General features: G+C 44.5%; 1 protein-coding gene across 7 annotated transcripts in view; it reads left to right on the top strand.

Annotated features, from left to right (window-relative positions):
- The window catches only part of rassf8b (Ras association domain family member 8b), a 53,006-nt gene that overhangs the window by 10,872 nt on the left and 25,496 nt on the right, over positions 1-16,638 (top strand). For 2 of the 7 annotated variants that reach the window (XM_049007454.1, XM_049007453.1), the window contains exon 1: positions 4,286-4,834. The exons of 4 other annotated variants lie outside the window; for them this stretch is intronic. The gene's annotated coding sequence lies outside the window, so the exon portion shown is untranslated. One more of the 7 variants, XM_049007459.1, reaches the window with a different exon arrangement.

The following is a 16,638-nucleotide window of genomic DNA, read 5'->3' as shown; positions in this document are numbered from 1 at the left end:
CACATTAGCCTTTACCAGACACATGCTTTCTCGTAAGAGTGTTACAGTTATTAAATTTACACTGTGGGATTACTCACTCTTCCAAATGACAGCTTAGCTTTACTCATAAGTGAAGACTTTGACCTTCTGCTCCTTTCTTCTGGGATGACCGTCTGGTAGTGCTTAAGAAGTAACATGGAGCATTTGTCTAAAAGGCCACCCTTGGCATAAGATGGTGCCACATCAGGGTTAATCATGAATACTTTCCTGCTTGCCTGTGGATGGGCTCTTTGCTCTGGGACTGTCCGAATCCATACACGAGCCCTTCGCCATGCTGACCACAGCAATGATCATTCACGTGTCCCGCTCTACTAGTGCTCTGTCTGGTAACCTCACTGACGCCCTCAAGCCCCAAACCTCCTCAATTTCCTCTGCCATATCAGGAACCGTTCTCCGCCTCTTCTGGAGACGTGGTGTGATTTGTTCATTTGGCTGCCGCTTGTCCTGACGAGTGACTGACGGGGCATAAATCAGACTCAGAGGACTGACACAAGCATATAATCCTAAAGTCTTGCTTCTTGAAGGAGATGCTATTATATTATGGTATGGATGAGGAGCGCTGCTCCTGTGTATATGAATTTATGTACCAAGCACAGCAAGTAAGAAGGCAGTAGTTTAATCAGGAGCAGAAGGTAAAGATGCACATTCAGGAGTGTACTCCAGCTGACAGCAGAGATCGGTAGGCAGAGATGAGCGAGTTTAAAAACACTGCAGTTGCATCCATTAGCAAGAAGAATCCACTGATTCTAGTGATGCGGTGGTGAGGTAAGAATGCAGCATTGACCCAAGTGGTAGCTGGGTGGGGAAGTGATTCCTGCGCGTTTCATCGGAAACCGGGAAGCGAAGTGTGCCCCTATCTGGGATGTCATGTTAGAAGCAGCCATTGGAGTTTTCACACGTATACGATCTAACTTTGGAACAGTTTTATATGCTGAACATATAGACAGTATAGGGTGTCTTAAGAGCATGTGTGCAGTTCCTGAAGTGATGGATTCAGATCGATGACCTGATTTGACATTTCCAGTCAGGGGTATTCCCTATTTCCATTTTGATAATGCTTTAACACTTAATGACATTTAATTAACTAAGGAAACACATTTGTTTATGCGCTGAATAGTAATGGGCCCCATGCTGTTCAGTAATGTAGTGTACACCGAAAGCAGCTGTCTGTGACATAAACATGCAGTAATACTTTATACCTGTCTTTGTCTGTTAGGACGCAGTGGAAAAGCGGGGCTGGTCTTAACCGGGTTTTAGCTTGAAAAGGAAAAAGGAACCCCTAACGTCAGGGTGAGAAAGAGCTGTAAGGTAAAGTCAGGCATTAAAGTAAAGGGTTAGTACTTTTTTAAGGCATAAGATCTGGATATTTTTTTTCTCTCCACATCTTTTTCCGAAGTGCAATTTTACAGCCCTAAGTTGCTTTTGTTAAAAACTTCAGGTCAGGATCGTATAGTTAGAAGGTGGAACACTGAAGAACGGGCCTCTGCAAAGAATTCAGGACACCTCTCCGCTGTGTTAATGTAAAGTGTCTCCACTGCCCCCCCTACACACACACACACACACACACACCCGTGCTTTCACTACATGAGAAGCAGCGGGCACGACGCAGCTGTGAGCCACTGAGCGATTCCCTCCATGCTTGAAGATGAATGCCTCTATTATTTAACCTTTATCTGTGCAAAACAGGATGTTCCTGCATCCGGTTTTGAAGCTGGCATCCCATCCAAGGTGTACCCCGGCCTTGTGGCCTATGCCGCCCGGGATAGACTCCAGGCAGCATAGGGCAGGATGAGCAATTGATGGATGGATGGATAGACTCATCTCATCACACCTTCATGTGTTTGTTCAACTTTATTTAGTTGAATATATTACAGGTGATTTACAACAGCATCTCAAAACTGTAACCATTTCTTTCAACTTAGTTTTACTGAGGTGAATTAGCCAGATGCCTTTTTAAATAGTATATTTGGTAGTGCTTTACATTATCTGCACCTTCATGATGCATTCATAAAACGTTCAGTGCACTTTCATAATATAGTTAAGTATTCATAAAACATCATATATGTATACCTTAGCATCCTAACATCCTGTAACAGCTGTAATATACATTAATAACAAACATTATATGATAATAACAAACACTATAATTGTATAATCATGTAATGTTTGTTATTAATGTATATTAAAGCTGTTAATGGATGTTAAGGTGTACTTGCATGCTGCTTATGAATGTTCTATGACTGCATTATGACGGTGCACTGAACGTTCTATGACTGCATTATGACGGTGCACTGAATGTTCTATGACTGCATTATGACGGTGCACTGAATGTTCTACAAATGCATTATGACGGTGCACTGAATGTTCTATGACTGCATTATGACGGTGCACTGAATGTTCTACGAATGCATTATGACGGTGCACTGAATGTTCTATGACTGCATTATGACGGTGCACTGAATGTTCTACGAATGCATTATGACGGTGCACTGAATGTTCTACGAATGCATTATGACGGTGCACTGAATGTTCTACGACTGCATTATGACGGTGCACTGAATGTTCTACGAATGCATTATGACGGTGCACTGAATGTTCTATGACTGCATTATGACGGTGCACTGAATGTTCTACGAATGCATTATGATGGTGCACTGAATGTTCTATGACTGCATTATGACGGTGCACTGAATGTTCTACGAATGCATTATGACGGTGCACTGAATGTTCTATGACTGCATTATGATGGTGCACTGAATGTTCTATGACTGCATTATGACGGTGCACTGAATGTTCTACGAATGCATTATGATGGTGCACTGAATGTTCTATGACTGCATTATGACGGTGCACTGAATGTTCTACGAATGCATTATGACGGTGCACTGAATGTTCTACGAATGCATTATGACGGTGCACTGAATGTTCTATGACTGCATTATGACGGTGCACTGAATGTTCTACGAATGCATTATGACGGTGCACTGAATGTTCTATGACTGCATTATGACGGTGCACTGAATGTTCTATGACTGCATTATGATGGTGCACTGAATGTTCTATGAATGCATTATGACGGTGCAGTAATGTAAAGTGTTACGGTATGTGTAAGATGGAAAACCGGATTTAAGCTATGCTATCCAATATTCCTATATTGACATGGGCTGCGGCACAGCTTAGACAAAGTCTGCATGTAATCAATGCACGTTCCCCTCATCCTGGGAATAAGGCGGGGGGGCAGCAGAGGCAGCTAAATTTAGCCCATTGCGATGAAGTGTGTCCTAGCACGCCTCTGAGGAGCAGACATCCCCACGTAAACACAGCGCTCCCCCATCTATTTGAAGGCACGGAGCCTTGCGGCCCGTCTCCTGACCTTTTCAAGCGAAAGGGTCAAGGGTATTTGTCATGCTGTCGGGTTGAGCAACTGCATGGCAAGAAGAAAGCTGCGAGAGGCAGGCATAGCCGAACAGTGCCTTCTGCTTTTATGGAGTCTGAGGGGTTAGGGTTAGATAGATGGGTGGGTCGGTAGGTAGGTGGGTACGTGGGTAGGTAGGTAGGCTATAGGAAGGTCAGTACGTTGGTAGGCCGATAGCTAAGTAGGTAGGTAAGTAGGCCGATAAGTAGGTTGGTAGGCTGATAGGTAGGTAGGTAGATAAGAGGGTGGGTAGGTAGGTAAGTAGGTCATTAGGTGGTTAGGTATATAAATAGGTAAGTAGTTAGGTACGTGGATGGGTAGATAGGTAGTGAATAAGACTGGTTGGTATTTCAATCGATCAAGAGATGGATGGATGGATAGATGGATTATAAAAGAAAGAAATAAAATAAGTGTTGTATACTGTAGTAGAAAATTGAATACAACTCAGTCATCGAAGGTACAATAGATTAACCAAAAAGTTCAATGTACAGGAACAGGGTTTGTAAATATATACCATAAGAGACAGTTTATGGTCTGTTTATAGTTCGGAGAAAGTCCCCCACTGTAGCTGCGGAACGTTTCGCTGTGACTTTCTGACTTAAGCTCAGTGTTGCTCTGTGTAACTAAGGGTTCATGGTCCATATCTCCTGCCCTGAGTGTGAATGTGCTTGGAGATAAGCGACTGCGGCCCGTTGCTGCATCGGTGAAGATGCAGATCTAATTCTTTAGCTTCACCTGAGTGGCCGGCCATGCGAGCAGAACCTGAAAGGGCTTCCTCTCACCTTTTCTTGAAAAAAACCTGCCCCCCCCCCCCCCACAGCCGGTTGATGGTTGATTAGCAACAGCCCCTTAGGTGGACCTTTTCTCAAACGGCGAAAGCGGTGTTTTGAGTGAGCTGGAAAGGTCACATTTATGTAGTCTCAAAAAACTCGCTAGGGGCTACAGTGTTTGAATTTCATGTATGGGTTTTAAACTATTTTGTATGTCCTTCTCACACTCCTCTTTCTACCAGCTAGGGTTTCTCTCTATTGAAGCCTTCTGTTTTCTGCAATGCAAATGTTTTCGTACCTCTACACCGTGGCCTGCAAGTAACTTTGCATAAACATGTGCCTGTTAAATTTTATTTTGCATTAGGTAACTTTCCTGAGTAAAGCTGACACATCGGTGTGAGTATTTCTCTGGGAGAATTTGGGAGTAGTTAATGGGTGTGTTAACACCATTTTTTAATTAAAACCAGATTAGCTAGCTGTTGGTTTTTAAGTTGTGTGTCACTCCTGTTTATCAGACTTTAAGGCATTACAGTGATTTGGGTGTGAGCTCCCTTCTGCTTGGTGATCAACAATCCTCGTCAAAATTCCGCCAGTAGAGACGTCTCACTTGGTATGTAATCGCAATCTCAGCTACGTTTGGCTTGGCACGTTTCACGTCGTGACCGTTTCGATTGTGCTGCATTAATGCCAAGGAACCTCTGTTTGCTCCATTCTGATTGGTTCATGATGCCTTCCTTTGTTGTCCTCTGTGTTCAGTGTTTATCGTGAAGATCAGGCGTAAATGTTCATAAAGATCTTCTTGGCTTGGGGGTGGAGGAAGCACGTCCTCCGCTTTGGCTTTGCCTGGTCTTCGTTTACATACATTTAGTCCAGACTACCTTTAACCGAAGTTGTCTTGCTAACTTTAAAATCTAGCTTCGCGATACAGGCCCCAAGGCTTTTCAAACATGTTTATGCTAGTTTTCGGTCCAGCTGAGCTCTTACTAATTACTGGTAATTTAGGTGTTTGTTTAATATACTACTTCTGTGTTTCATTTCAATGGCATTTATTAAAATCACATTCAGCCCAGCATGTCAGCTGGAGACTTGGTATAATTTTCCAGTTGTGAGGGCCAAGGTTGTGAACTTCTTTCGACTTGGGGTGGGATGGCTTTCGGAGGTGTGGTTGGTGTCTGTGAAGACATGTGGCCGAAGGTACTGGATCGTTCTGTTATTACTGTCTGTGCTTTCTGTGCACTGGCTATTTGTGCTTTTATGAGTGGCAGAATACTGTCTTGTGTGTGTGTGTGTGTGTCTGAAATGTTTTTCACATTCTTACCTTCACTCATAATTTTTACCAGCTGCATTCTCTACATTTATCATTTAGTGAGTACCGAAATTTTAGGTGCGTTCGTAGAGTATTATCTTCCTGCATTTAACGTTTACCTACACTCTTGTCACCAGAAAGTTCTAAAAACAGCATCTGTTAAAAAATCTACATAATTGGCCACAGGAGAAACAGGGTCAGCGGCACAGCAAGCTATGGGATGTGTCAACAGGGTGTGCAGAACGTATGGATCAATAGTCCATTATGGATGGAAAAGCTTAACCCATCTACCTTGTGATTTTCTAGGGTTCCCTTCTACTCACGCCCCTTTCATCTTATCCGATTGCCGCCCCATTTCCATCCACATCTGCACGGGGCCGACATCCCCGAAACGGCGGTGACTTTAGGGCGCCCTCTGGGTTGGGAAGGCTGATCCCCGGCCTGCTATCTGACGAGGCCTGTCCCCCGGCCCGGCCGAAAGGAAGGCTCTGCCGTCTGTCTTTTTTTTGGTTTTGCTTTCACTGATGAAAAGATTTATTGAAGACTCTGTGCAGTAACACCGGGAGGGAGAAAGCCTTCCAAGTATTTTAAGGATCAAACGGAAAAAAAAAACAGTCAGAATTTCTGTGCGAAGGCTTTCAGGGTAGATTATATCAAGGTTCCCAACACCTCCTCCAAAAGGTGAATATTCGCTTAAGAGGCCCTTGAACTTGTAAACTGCCTTTAAGGCTCCATGGGCCTGACATTGCTCAGTTAGCATTTCCCCCCCCTCCATTTCCCAGTCCCCCACAGGCTTTCAGGCTTAGGTAATGTCGTCCCGGATATTGTGGTCATTTACGATGATGGTGAACACAGACAGGTTCTGAAACCACCTTATACCGGCTCCGGTCCGACCTGGAAGATCGCTGTGCAGCTGTGCTTGGTAGCTGTAACTCTTTGTCTGCTAACTTGAAAACTGGTCTCACCAAAGACCCGGCAAAATGGACATGCTAGTCAGACCTCTGAAGGGATTTTGCTCTGAAGTTATGGTCTGTCACACTCTCATTGGCCTTACAGATGCGTTACAAGAGTGACACAGGCCCCATCAAAACGTGGAGTGAAATTCAGTTCACATGAAAACTCTCGGCTGCCAGGCCTGAAAGATGTATCCAGCTAGTGTGTTGTATCAAAGCTTCTCCTACCGCCGTATGTTTTGTTTCAGTATTTGAGCTTAAACGCATTGCTCACAGAGGCGGAACCTGAGCGAGTCCAGGACTGCTAGCCGTAATCATATCGCTGTGAAATTCCTAGAAATCCGCTTTTCCAGAGATTTACTCATAAGAAAACAAAGTGGCCATTGTGGGGTTGGTGTTCGGAGGTCATCGGTGGGGAAGGGAAACGAGGGCCGTTCAGTCGCTAGCTGCTGCTGAACCCGGGTGCGGCTGGGGCTGAGATTAACGTTGCACGCAAGAGTCTGACTCGCTCCGTACGGCAGCTGCATGGCAGGCGGGGTCTGCTCAGGCCGAGTGAGATCGCATTCCGTGCCGCTTGGTGAGTCGCCGGAACGATGCGACATTCCTCACATTCCTACCCGGGATGTCCGTGTGGTGAAACACGTGTCCGTTTACAATGTGCCGCGGCTAGTAGGTGACCCAGCCCGGCACTGGAATGCAAATCAACATCTGAGTGTCCCAGCTCGCCCCGGAGATGATACGGGGTCCAGCTTCTAGGGTGACGGGACCCTCCTCTCCTCTCCTCTCAGAAAGGAAATTGAATCCGAGGGTCCACCAGCAATTATATATTTTTTGCCACGGTCTGCACGGTACCGCAGTAGTTAGCACTGTTGCCTCACACCTCTGGGAGCAGTGTTCAAACCTCTACCATGGCAGAGTGTGTGTGCAGTTTGCATGTCCTCCCTGTGTTGTTGAGGAGTTTCCTCTGGCTACTACGGTTTCCCCCCACAGTCCAAAAACATGTTGAGGTTAATTGGAGTTGCCAAATTGTGTCTGTGTGTGTGAATGGTGTGTGAGTGTGAGTGTATGGTGTGTGTGTGAATGGTGTGTGTGTGAATGGTGTGTGAGTGAATGGTGTGTGTGTGTATGGTGTGTGAGTGTATGGTGTGTGTGTGAATGGTGTGTGAGTGTATGGTGTGTGAGTGTATGGTGTGTGAGTGTGAGTGGTGTGTGTGAGTGTGAGTGGTGTGTGAGTGTGTGTGGTGTGTGTGGAATGGTGTGTGTGTGTGAATGGTGTGTGAGTGTGAGTGGTGTGTGAGTGTATGGTGTGTGAGTGTGAATGGTGTGTGAGTGTGAGTGGTGTGTGTGTGAATGGTGTGTGAGTGTATGGTGTGTCTGTGAATGGTGTGTGAGTGTATGTTGTGTGAGTGTATGGTGTGTGTGTGAATGGTGTGTGAGTGTGCCCTGCGAAGTGTTGACGCCCCTTCCTGGGTTGTTTCCTGTCCTGCTCCCATTGTCTCCAGGACAGGCTCTGGACCCTCCGCAACCCTGAATAGGACAAGTGGTTTCAGAAAATGGATGGATGGATATATATTTATCTATGTATATTTAATATGTATTCTTTAGTTATAAAGTGTCCTTGAATGCCAAGGATGTAAATCCAGTTTATTTAACTTAAGTATTGGTTTGTGGGAACAGTAAGGAACTGCCTTTCTTCTAAGTTTGGCATTCATAATTTGCAGAAATGAATATAAAACCTTTGAAAAAAACCATCCTTCCATCGTAGACACTTCAGAATGGGATCTTGCAGACCCCGGAACCTGTCCCCCGAGGCCCAGGACCCCAGGCGGGGGACGTCGGTACGGGACGGCACTGAAACATGCTTTTTAAAATTGATTTAATGCTAATTGACAGATAACTACATTGTAATTTTTGCCTGCTACCTTTCAAGTTGACACAATCGGCATGAAGCCACCATTTCTCTTTGCGAACGTATAAATAAAGTGGGGGCCTTTCCGTAAATCACGGGGACCCGTCTTTCACAGCCTGCGTGACATCTTTACGGCCCCAGCCAACATATCTGGCCGGTCCCGGCCGCGCCTGTCACCTCACCTTTTAGCGTAGCCGCAGTGTTGGACCAATACCAGCGCCGCACAGCAGGAGGTGTTGCCTGTACATCCCGAGCCGGTTTTAGGTGCCCGTTTCACAGCCGGGCCCTGCGGGGATCTCGTCACTCGTCAGAGGCCTAGTGCACTGTGCTAAAGGTAAAGCTTAATATCACCCACCCACCACGACGGCTCAGTTTACTGAAAATCACCTCCCATTTCCAGATCTTTGTTACAGCTATGAAGAAAAAAACATCCATCTTCCATAAGAATAAAGTGAGTTTTGTACTAATTTCCGTATGATGTAAGTTTTCTGCTGTAGCATTCCTGTGTGTTCCAACATGTTTAATTCATTAGCAAATTCTCTGCATAACGCCAGTTTTTGATGATTTCCTTATACATTTAAATCTTTAAAATGGTGAATGCTTGATTTTTTTCTCTTATTAAAATGCTGTTCCAATTCGGTTAATGAATATTTAGAACTAATTGATCACTGAAAATGTTCTGATGAAGTTAATAAGTTGTCTTCATTATTTCCAGCTCGATCCCATTCAAAACATTCTTAAATATACAGCCATATAAGTTCATATATACATTCTGTGTTTTTTACCTTTCTCTGTAACTCCTTCAGCTCGCTGCTGTTATATATCAACTTGAGACTTTTCCAAAAAGCCCAAAATTTCATCACTGCAGCAACTTCACTGATGAAAGCGCCAATTTGGTCTCGTTACCCCTTCAGTCTCTAATTATATTCTGAGGTGCCTTTCCTTTACAAAGTAACTTTTTTAAGATTATATAAAATTTTCAAACCCTAAGAAACCGCTCCTGGCCAAAGATTTAGCATCGAGAAGAGAAAATAAACTTCAGTGCAAAATCCCATGATTTATTATTTAGCAGGATAATGGGAAGGGAAATGGAAATCTTTGGCCTTCTTTTCTGTTTGTTCGAGGGGGTGGCGGTGTGAAAAGCGGAAATGGGTTGTTCTGGCGGTTTGTTTTCAAAAAGAAACGCTTTTAAATGAAAACGCCTCCCCTCAGGGACTCTGGCGGGCCACTAATCTTGCGTCTAGCCCCCCCTGGGATTCCTCAGCCGCTTAACGTGATCCATGGGCCAGAGCTGAGCTTCTCAGCCAATGAGAGCAGGTCTCTGTTGTCACATGGGCCCAGAGTGGGTGTGGCCTTCATGCTAGAGGAAACATGCCTTAGAGACCTACACCACCATCTCTGAAGTGCACTTACGTAATGGGTTGCTAAGTGGTAACTTCATAGTCTTTGTATATAGGATCTTGAAGTTAATTACATATAGAATTGTCGCCCTATTTCAGTTAAATTTTAATAATGTTTGGTTGTGTTATGCGTTTTCATAATTTTGACTGTATTAGAAATACTAAATATTTTATTTACGTTAACTGCCTTGCTCAAGAGCCCAATGGTGACATCGCTCTGCTGACTGTGGGAATTGAATCAGTAACCTTCTAATGAACCAGCAGTAGAATCCTTACTTGCAGAGCCACACATGAATATGCAAAGTAGTACTATAGTAACCATTTATGTTGTTAGGAAATTAATTGGCACCAGATCTCACCAAATGAACCCTAACCCTCATGAAGTTGATTAATATTGTATAACTTTTTTTTATTAAAAACAAAAAAAAAAACAATTCAATGTGAAGTCAAATTTGAACCCAACTCTCTACCTTTTGAAGGTACCGGAAATTAAAAACAGACCCCCCCCCCGTGAGTGGGGAAAAAGACCCATCTTAGCTCGTTTGAAGTGGACTTTCTGAAACATTCGTGATCAGCTCTGTGCTGCTCTTGCTACTACATTGACTCTAGCACACAGAGAGCTTGACATTATTCTCTACAGTATTTTGTTTCTTTATACATCTGCACATGTCGTCCATGTCTACAGGCATGGACCATGATTCAACAACTCGAGTTATCAGCAAGCATGGTGACTGTACTTGTGACTGTTATCTTCAGTCATACATCTATCTGTTGATCTTTCAATGACCTATCAGGTGCCTGGAGCCTATTTGAGGAAGCTTTGGTCACAAGATAGGGGAACACCTTGGATGGGATGCCAGTACAATTAGCTTAATCTTATTAGAAAATATTCCCCCACAGCTCAACGGAAAGATGCTGGTAATCTTTTCCAAACTTGAGGAATGCCAGATCTTCTAACGTGGTGCTGGATATTGGAGCCACATGAATCTGAGGTGCCTGTTCATTTACATACCTGATCATACTAACCACATTGACTGAGACCACAAACCTTTACCTTACCTTCAATCATGCTGAGATCACTATTCAGTCATCTTTATTCTGTTTACATACACGACTCGCTCTACACGACATCACACGATATCTTTCGGAAAACCAGAGACTGGCTTTCATTATATGGGGATAACGGGACAGGATATAAGGCAATGAATGTCTTTCTGAAGCTGGACTTATGAAAAATGAAAATATAAGAACAATCGAGGGCTTTTCCCAAACGTGAAGGCTTAGCAAGGATTTCTGTACTTCGATATTCTTCAAACTATTCTCCATTGTTCAGTTTCCCAACGCAAACATCACTACCCACTGTTGTAGCTCATACTGTAAGTTCACATACTAAAGGAACGTATAACCGTACGTTCTCACCGCGGTCAGAAGTCTTTCATTCTCTATGGGTGGGTGCATCACCAGGCAGCGAAGAACAGCACGGCACGCTTTGTGCGTTGGGAGCCTCAAAATGAAGTTGAAGCCCAGTCAACTTTATGGTAATGAGCTATGATGCAGTTCGGCAGCAACCAGCCGGAATGTAGAGATACTCTGCTAGAGGGAGCTCCACAGAACACAAGCATCTAAACTTTTGTTCCGACCAAATAGGTCCCAAACACAATAGAGAATTAATTGTATGGAATGCCGTCGGGGTATAAAGCGTTAGACAGAATTCATGTTTGCCCGGCCGTTTTTTACCCTCTAGACATGGTAAAAATTAGGAGGCATTCAAGTACATGTTTAAAAAACCTGTGTAGGTGTGCATTTTTATACCGTCTCAACACGTTAATAATGTACATGTTACAAACAGGTCTTTCAGTACTAAGATACACCTAAGCTAGTACACACAATTTATTTTTCCCAAATTTGTGCAGACCATTAGTGATGCCCACTTGACAACGTTTCCATGCGAATGTGATGCAACAGTCCGGTGGTAAGCCAACTTTCCAGAGGTTCTAACACTAACCCGAGGTATAACTAACATCAGCTGAGTGCTGCTCTCAGGATTCAAACTGATTTTTGGTGTCGTAGCGAGAACAGGGAAAAATGCTTTGTCGAGACGTATTCTGTCTCACAGTTTATACCCCGACTGCATCCCGTAAGACTGATCATCGCCGTAGTGCAGTTCCCAGGTATTTACGACGTGTCCCTGTTTGCATGGATCAAAGCGTCTGAAATTATTAGTGTTCGAGCTGAGTTGGTGAAGTATGTAAAATATTTCTGCGAAAAGGAAGGAAATGATGTACTAATTTTGGCGCCACAGCATGCAAAACAATGCAAAATGTCGGTATCGTTAGTGTTACTTATTTCTTGTATTAGTGTTTGTCTTAACATAATTACATGTGCTTTGACAAATTATACCATGTCGGCAGTCGCCACAAAGATAAACTACACGTTTGTTTGTTTTGCGACTCCTTTAAAAAGTTTTGAAGACCCAGTTTTCTGAACGACCTTCTTCCCGCCCACTTCGCCTACATCAGAGAGCATCCCACCCGTGGTTTGAATGTCCAGTTAAGAATGTATAACTTGTGGAACTAAATACATATGTGGTCTATGCTTGCATCACACATACAGGACTTATATAACATGCATTTTAGTCCCTGTTGTTTTATACCTTATGAAAGTTCAGTCAAAATAACAGCAACCTAGGCGTTCACTAGGTACCTTAGTGTCTCCCAGTCTTTCAGACCCTCTTTGAACTTCATTACTCTTTGAGTAACATAGCATTCATTGGATGTCGCTCCTAGCCATACTGATTCCTGCTCGACTCTGCAGAATGCCTGTTTTTAATGTGCCATTTGCCTCACCTATATGTCGCTTTCGACAAACGCGTCTGCCATCTAAAGGTAAACATAGAATAAATGTGAATGAGGAGGACCCATTTGTCGGCCTTGGGTAGGGCTTGATGTCACAGCCATGCCTCTGGAGGTGACTGCGAAGTGCCAGAGCAAACATGCAGAAATGTATGTGTGATGTGTGAGGCACCGTCTCACTGACACCGGTGACGGGATGGGGATTCTATGCTCCGGGGGGGGGGGGGGTCGGGAGGTCAGGGCTCTGCCTGGCTAATCCCCCTCAGAATGGAGAGAGTGACTCAAAAACAGCTACGCAGACATCTGTCACTGGGCACGAGCCAATGGGACCCCCACCTGTGTGTGGGATTGGGGGGGTGGTAGGGAGACGAAAGAAGAAGGACAGATGAGGGGGGTGTCAGCCAACTATGGCCATAGGCCACACTGGGCTCCATGTCTCCTAAGGTGGGGGAGGCCTTCAGTGGAAGGTTTCCTGAAGTCACTGAGATTTTTTTTTAACCACTTTGTCACGGAAATTACTCTGGACTGTGTTGTTCTTTAATCAGTTTTTTTTTTCTCTGTATGTTTGCTAGTTCTAGTCGGCAATCTGCGGCATAGCCAGAGTGTAATGTGATGAGGAGTGTGTGTTCCCCTGCGCTACTTATGTGTGTGTGTGTTCGTGTGTGTGAGTACAGGTCTGTATGTGCACATGTGTGTATGTGTGTGTTCAGGGACATTTTAATATGTTTATACTAGACTTAGGTGGTATTATGGTTGTGCAGTATTCCTTGGTATTTTAGTTATACCGTGGTATTTTTAAATCAATAGATAACAACCACTGAATAACTTTAATTGGCACCATATCCTTAGCTAGACAGAATGTGACCACCTCAGTCACCTCTTTCCATCATTTGCTATTTTTACCATTTTTTTGTGACTGTTGTAATGCTTCAGTCAATGATAACTGTTTATGTTTCAGAACCAGGTACAGATAGAGATGAGTGTGGTTGTACCGTCCCTGAGTGAAATACTCTGTTCCTTCGAATGCTTCCTTTTAAGGCGGTTGAATAGATTTGACATATTTCCTCCAGACGTTCTGAGCGTAGCCCAACAAAGTTTGCAGATAACTTTGCTTAGTGAAATACTTGACTGTGCATAGCCAAACCATTGCCACACTACTGACATTAAGTCCTCCTTTGGCACCAGCTTTTTGGTTGTATTGTTTTTCAGATACATTCACTCATGAAAGAAACCCTGTAATGGAGACTCATGATGTAAATTGTCCGATTAGCAATCGACAAATTTTCTTACCAAGATCTCTAAATACCAGAATAATTTCTTTTGAAAATACCATCCAAATACCATATTCCGCTGTATTGTGTCTGAACTCTATGATGGTATGAGAAATTAGATACTGTCCAAGCCTAGCTTATAAGTGATTGATCGGCAGTGCCAGGCTGGATGACTCTTTTGGAAATGAATGTACCTGTTGCAGTAATTAATGTCCCAGTCCTCTCCCACAAACGAACAAGCACGACCCTGTGTTGACGTTTGCAGTCAGTTTGGACAGACTCTCATAATGAATGCGTGCACCTTGCCACGCGGTCCGCCCTAGGATCTGATTGCTATTTAATGCACCTTGGGATGGCTAGATGGTTGTCACCGTGATGACAACCTTCTCAGAAGTTTACAGAGGGCTGCAGGAAGGCACAAACAGTGAGGCAGCTTTCGGAGCTGTTTTCAGCAGCGAGTAGGTCGACATGGGGGGGGGGGGGGGTTGATTTATTGACCACCATTGCCTTTGTAATTTATGGACCCACAGATTCAAACGTAAGGACAATATGCAGAAAGCCTGCGATTCAGGCTAATATCTGGTTACCGCTAAACTGCTGACACACACAGCGTCTGACAGCGAATAGCGGACGACAGACTGGAGAAGATGATGATTAGTGACTCTAGGTGCTTTAAAAACAGACGTAAATAGACAACACAGGCCTCTAAAAGGTTTTGGTAGCTCTTCTCTGTCATTTTCCATTTTAGGATGTGTAGCTGTAAGGTTTTGTCTGTGTCCATAAAGTATTTGCCATGTAGTAAATCCTTTCCATTTCAGCGATGCCTAAAGTTTATAAGATAAATATGTCAGTGTTTGCCCATCTGGTCCTCAGGGACCCACAGACATCACAGTGCCATCACTGACTCATAATTACTTGTTTTTTTTTATTCTTTAAGAAAATCAAACCAAAATGACAGCATGGCAGTTAAGTGATACTACCGCTGTCTCAGACCACCATGGTTGTGGGGTCTAATCTGTTCATTCTGTGTTTCCTCCTGGAGTTAATGTGGCTGTTTGAATTGTCCATCTATAAATTGAACAAAATGTGTGTGTCCTGCGATGGACTGACACGTCAGCAAGGGTGTCCCCTATCTCGTATCCTATTCTTCCTAGGATAGGCTCTAAGTAGTGGATAAAAGATTATGATATTTAGAGCCCATTGTTTGTTAAGTCATTACACCGTTCATTCAGCATTCAGCATATCCATCCATCCATTTTCCAAACCGCTTATCCTACTGGGTCGCGGGGGGGGTCCGGAGCCTATCCCGGAAGCAATGGGCACGAGGCAGGGAACAACCCAGGATGGGGGGCCAGCCCATCGCAGGGCACACTAACACACCATTCACTCTCACATGCACACCTATGGGCAATTTAGCAACTCCTCAGCATGTTTTTGGACTGTGGGGGGAAACCGGAGTACCCAGAGGAAACCCCATGACGACATGGGGAGAACATGCAAACTCCGCACACATGTGACCCAGACGGAGACTCGAACCCAGGTCCCAGAGGTGTGAGGCAGCAGTGCTAACCACTGCACCACCATGCCGCCCCCATTCAGCATATCTTATTGAGTTTTCTAAATTTAGTTTATCGGAATGTACTTTATGTATTCCTTAGTTATCTGGTTGCTGTATGAACCCTATCATTGTGTGGTTAGAAGTGGAGCCATGCTGTAGTGCTTTGCTCACCGTTCTGTTCAGGGCCCCGCCAAGGGGGGTCCCTCACAGAGTCGCTGAACCCTCATGTGATCATATTGGCTAGACTGGTGACCCGGAACCTATTGAGAAAGGTCGCGCGGTGCATAACAAACAAAACAGCTGAGCTGTTTTCATCAGTCAGGGGCCTTTTCTGCTTACAATACCTCACCGTGCTCCACTGCTGTCTCCCTGGAGATGCCCCCCCCCCCCCCCAAACCAGGCCTACACAAACAAATGTTAGCAAAAAAGTAGGATGTGTGTTTCTTTAAGCCCTTCTCGGTCTGATCCTGGTTAGCACAAAGGCTCGTCAGTCAGAGGGGCAGGGGAAGGAAGACATCTACCCAGCATGAGGGGAGACAAGTCGAGAGTGGAGATGTGGGTGGGGCCACTTTGTCTCTTCTGAAGACCTCTGGGTTGCCTCCCTACCGTTTAACGTGTCAAATACTGCTATTCTTGTGGAATGGAGAATGAAAGAGATGTATGACGTGAACCTCTGAATCGCCATGGATGGTGTGTTTTCTGAATGGCAAATCCGAGCTCTTCTTCAGAAATGGTGGACCAACGTGGTTCCATCAAAATCAAAACATCCAAACACGGCTGCCCACTGGGGCAAAACACTTCAGTCAAGGTTCCTTGTGAATGGAGGAGTGTGAGTAGGAGAGCGGTTCCCATCAAGGACAATTTTTTCTGGGTTAAGAACAGGGGGGCAGCAACCCTTCTCTCTGTTTTCTCTGCACACTTAGTTTCCATATAGGTGTGAATGGAGTGATTTTCCAGCATGTAGCATCACCAGCGTGTTCAGTTCCAGTGGGTTAGGAGATGGTCATGCCTGGTTCTACAGCAGAATTAGCCGCGGGCTAATGTGTCGAGCAGGGGGCCTCTCACTTCGCAGATTAAGGAGGAACGCAGTTAATTTTACAGCCGCTAAGCATGCACGCCAGGCCTGATCGCTCGCAGTCTGCTCCCTCCATTCGTCCTTCGTTAA

Source organism: Brienomyrus brachyistius, chromosome 3, assembly GCF_023856365.1.
Source record: "Brienomyrus brachyistius isolate T26 chromosome 3, BBRACH_0.4, whole genome shotgun sequence".
Lineage (NCBI taxonomy): Eukaryota > Metazoa > Chordata > Actinopteri > Osteoglossiformes > Mormyridae > Brienomyrus > Brienomyrus brachyistius.
The sequence above is the reverse complement of the archived record's forward strand: the minus strand, read 5'-3'. Positions and strand labels throughout refer to the sequence as shown.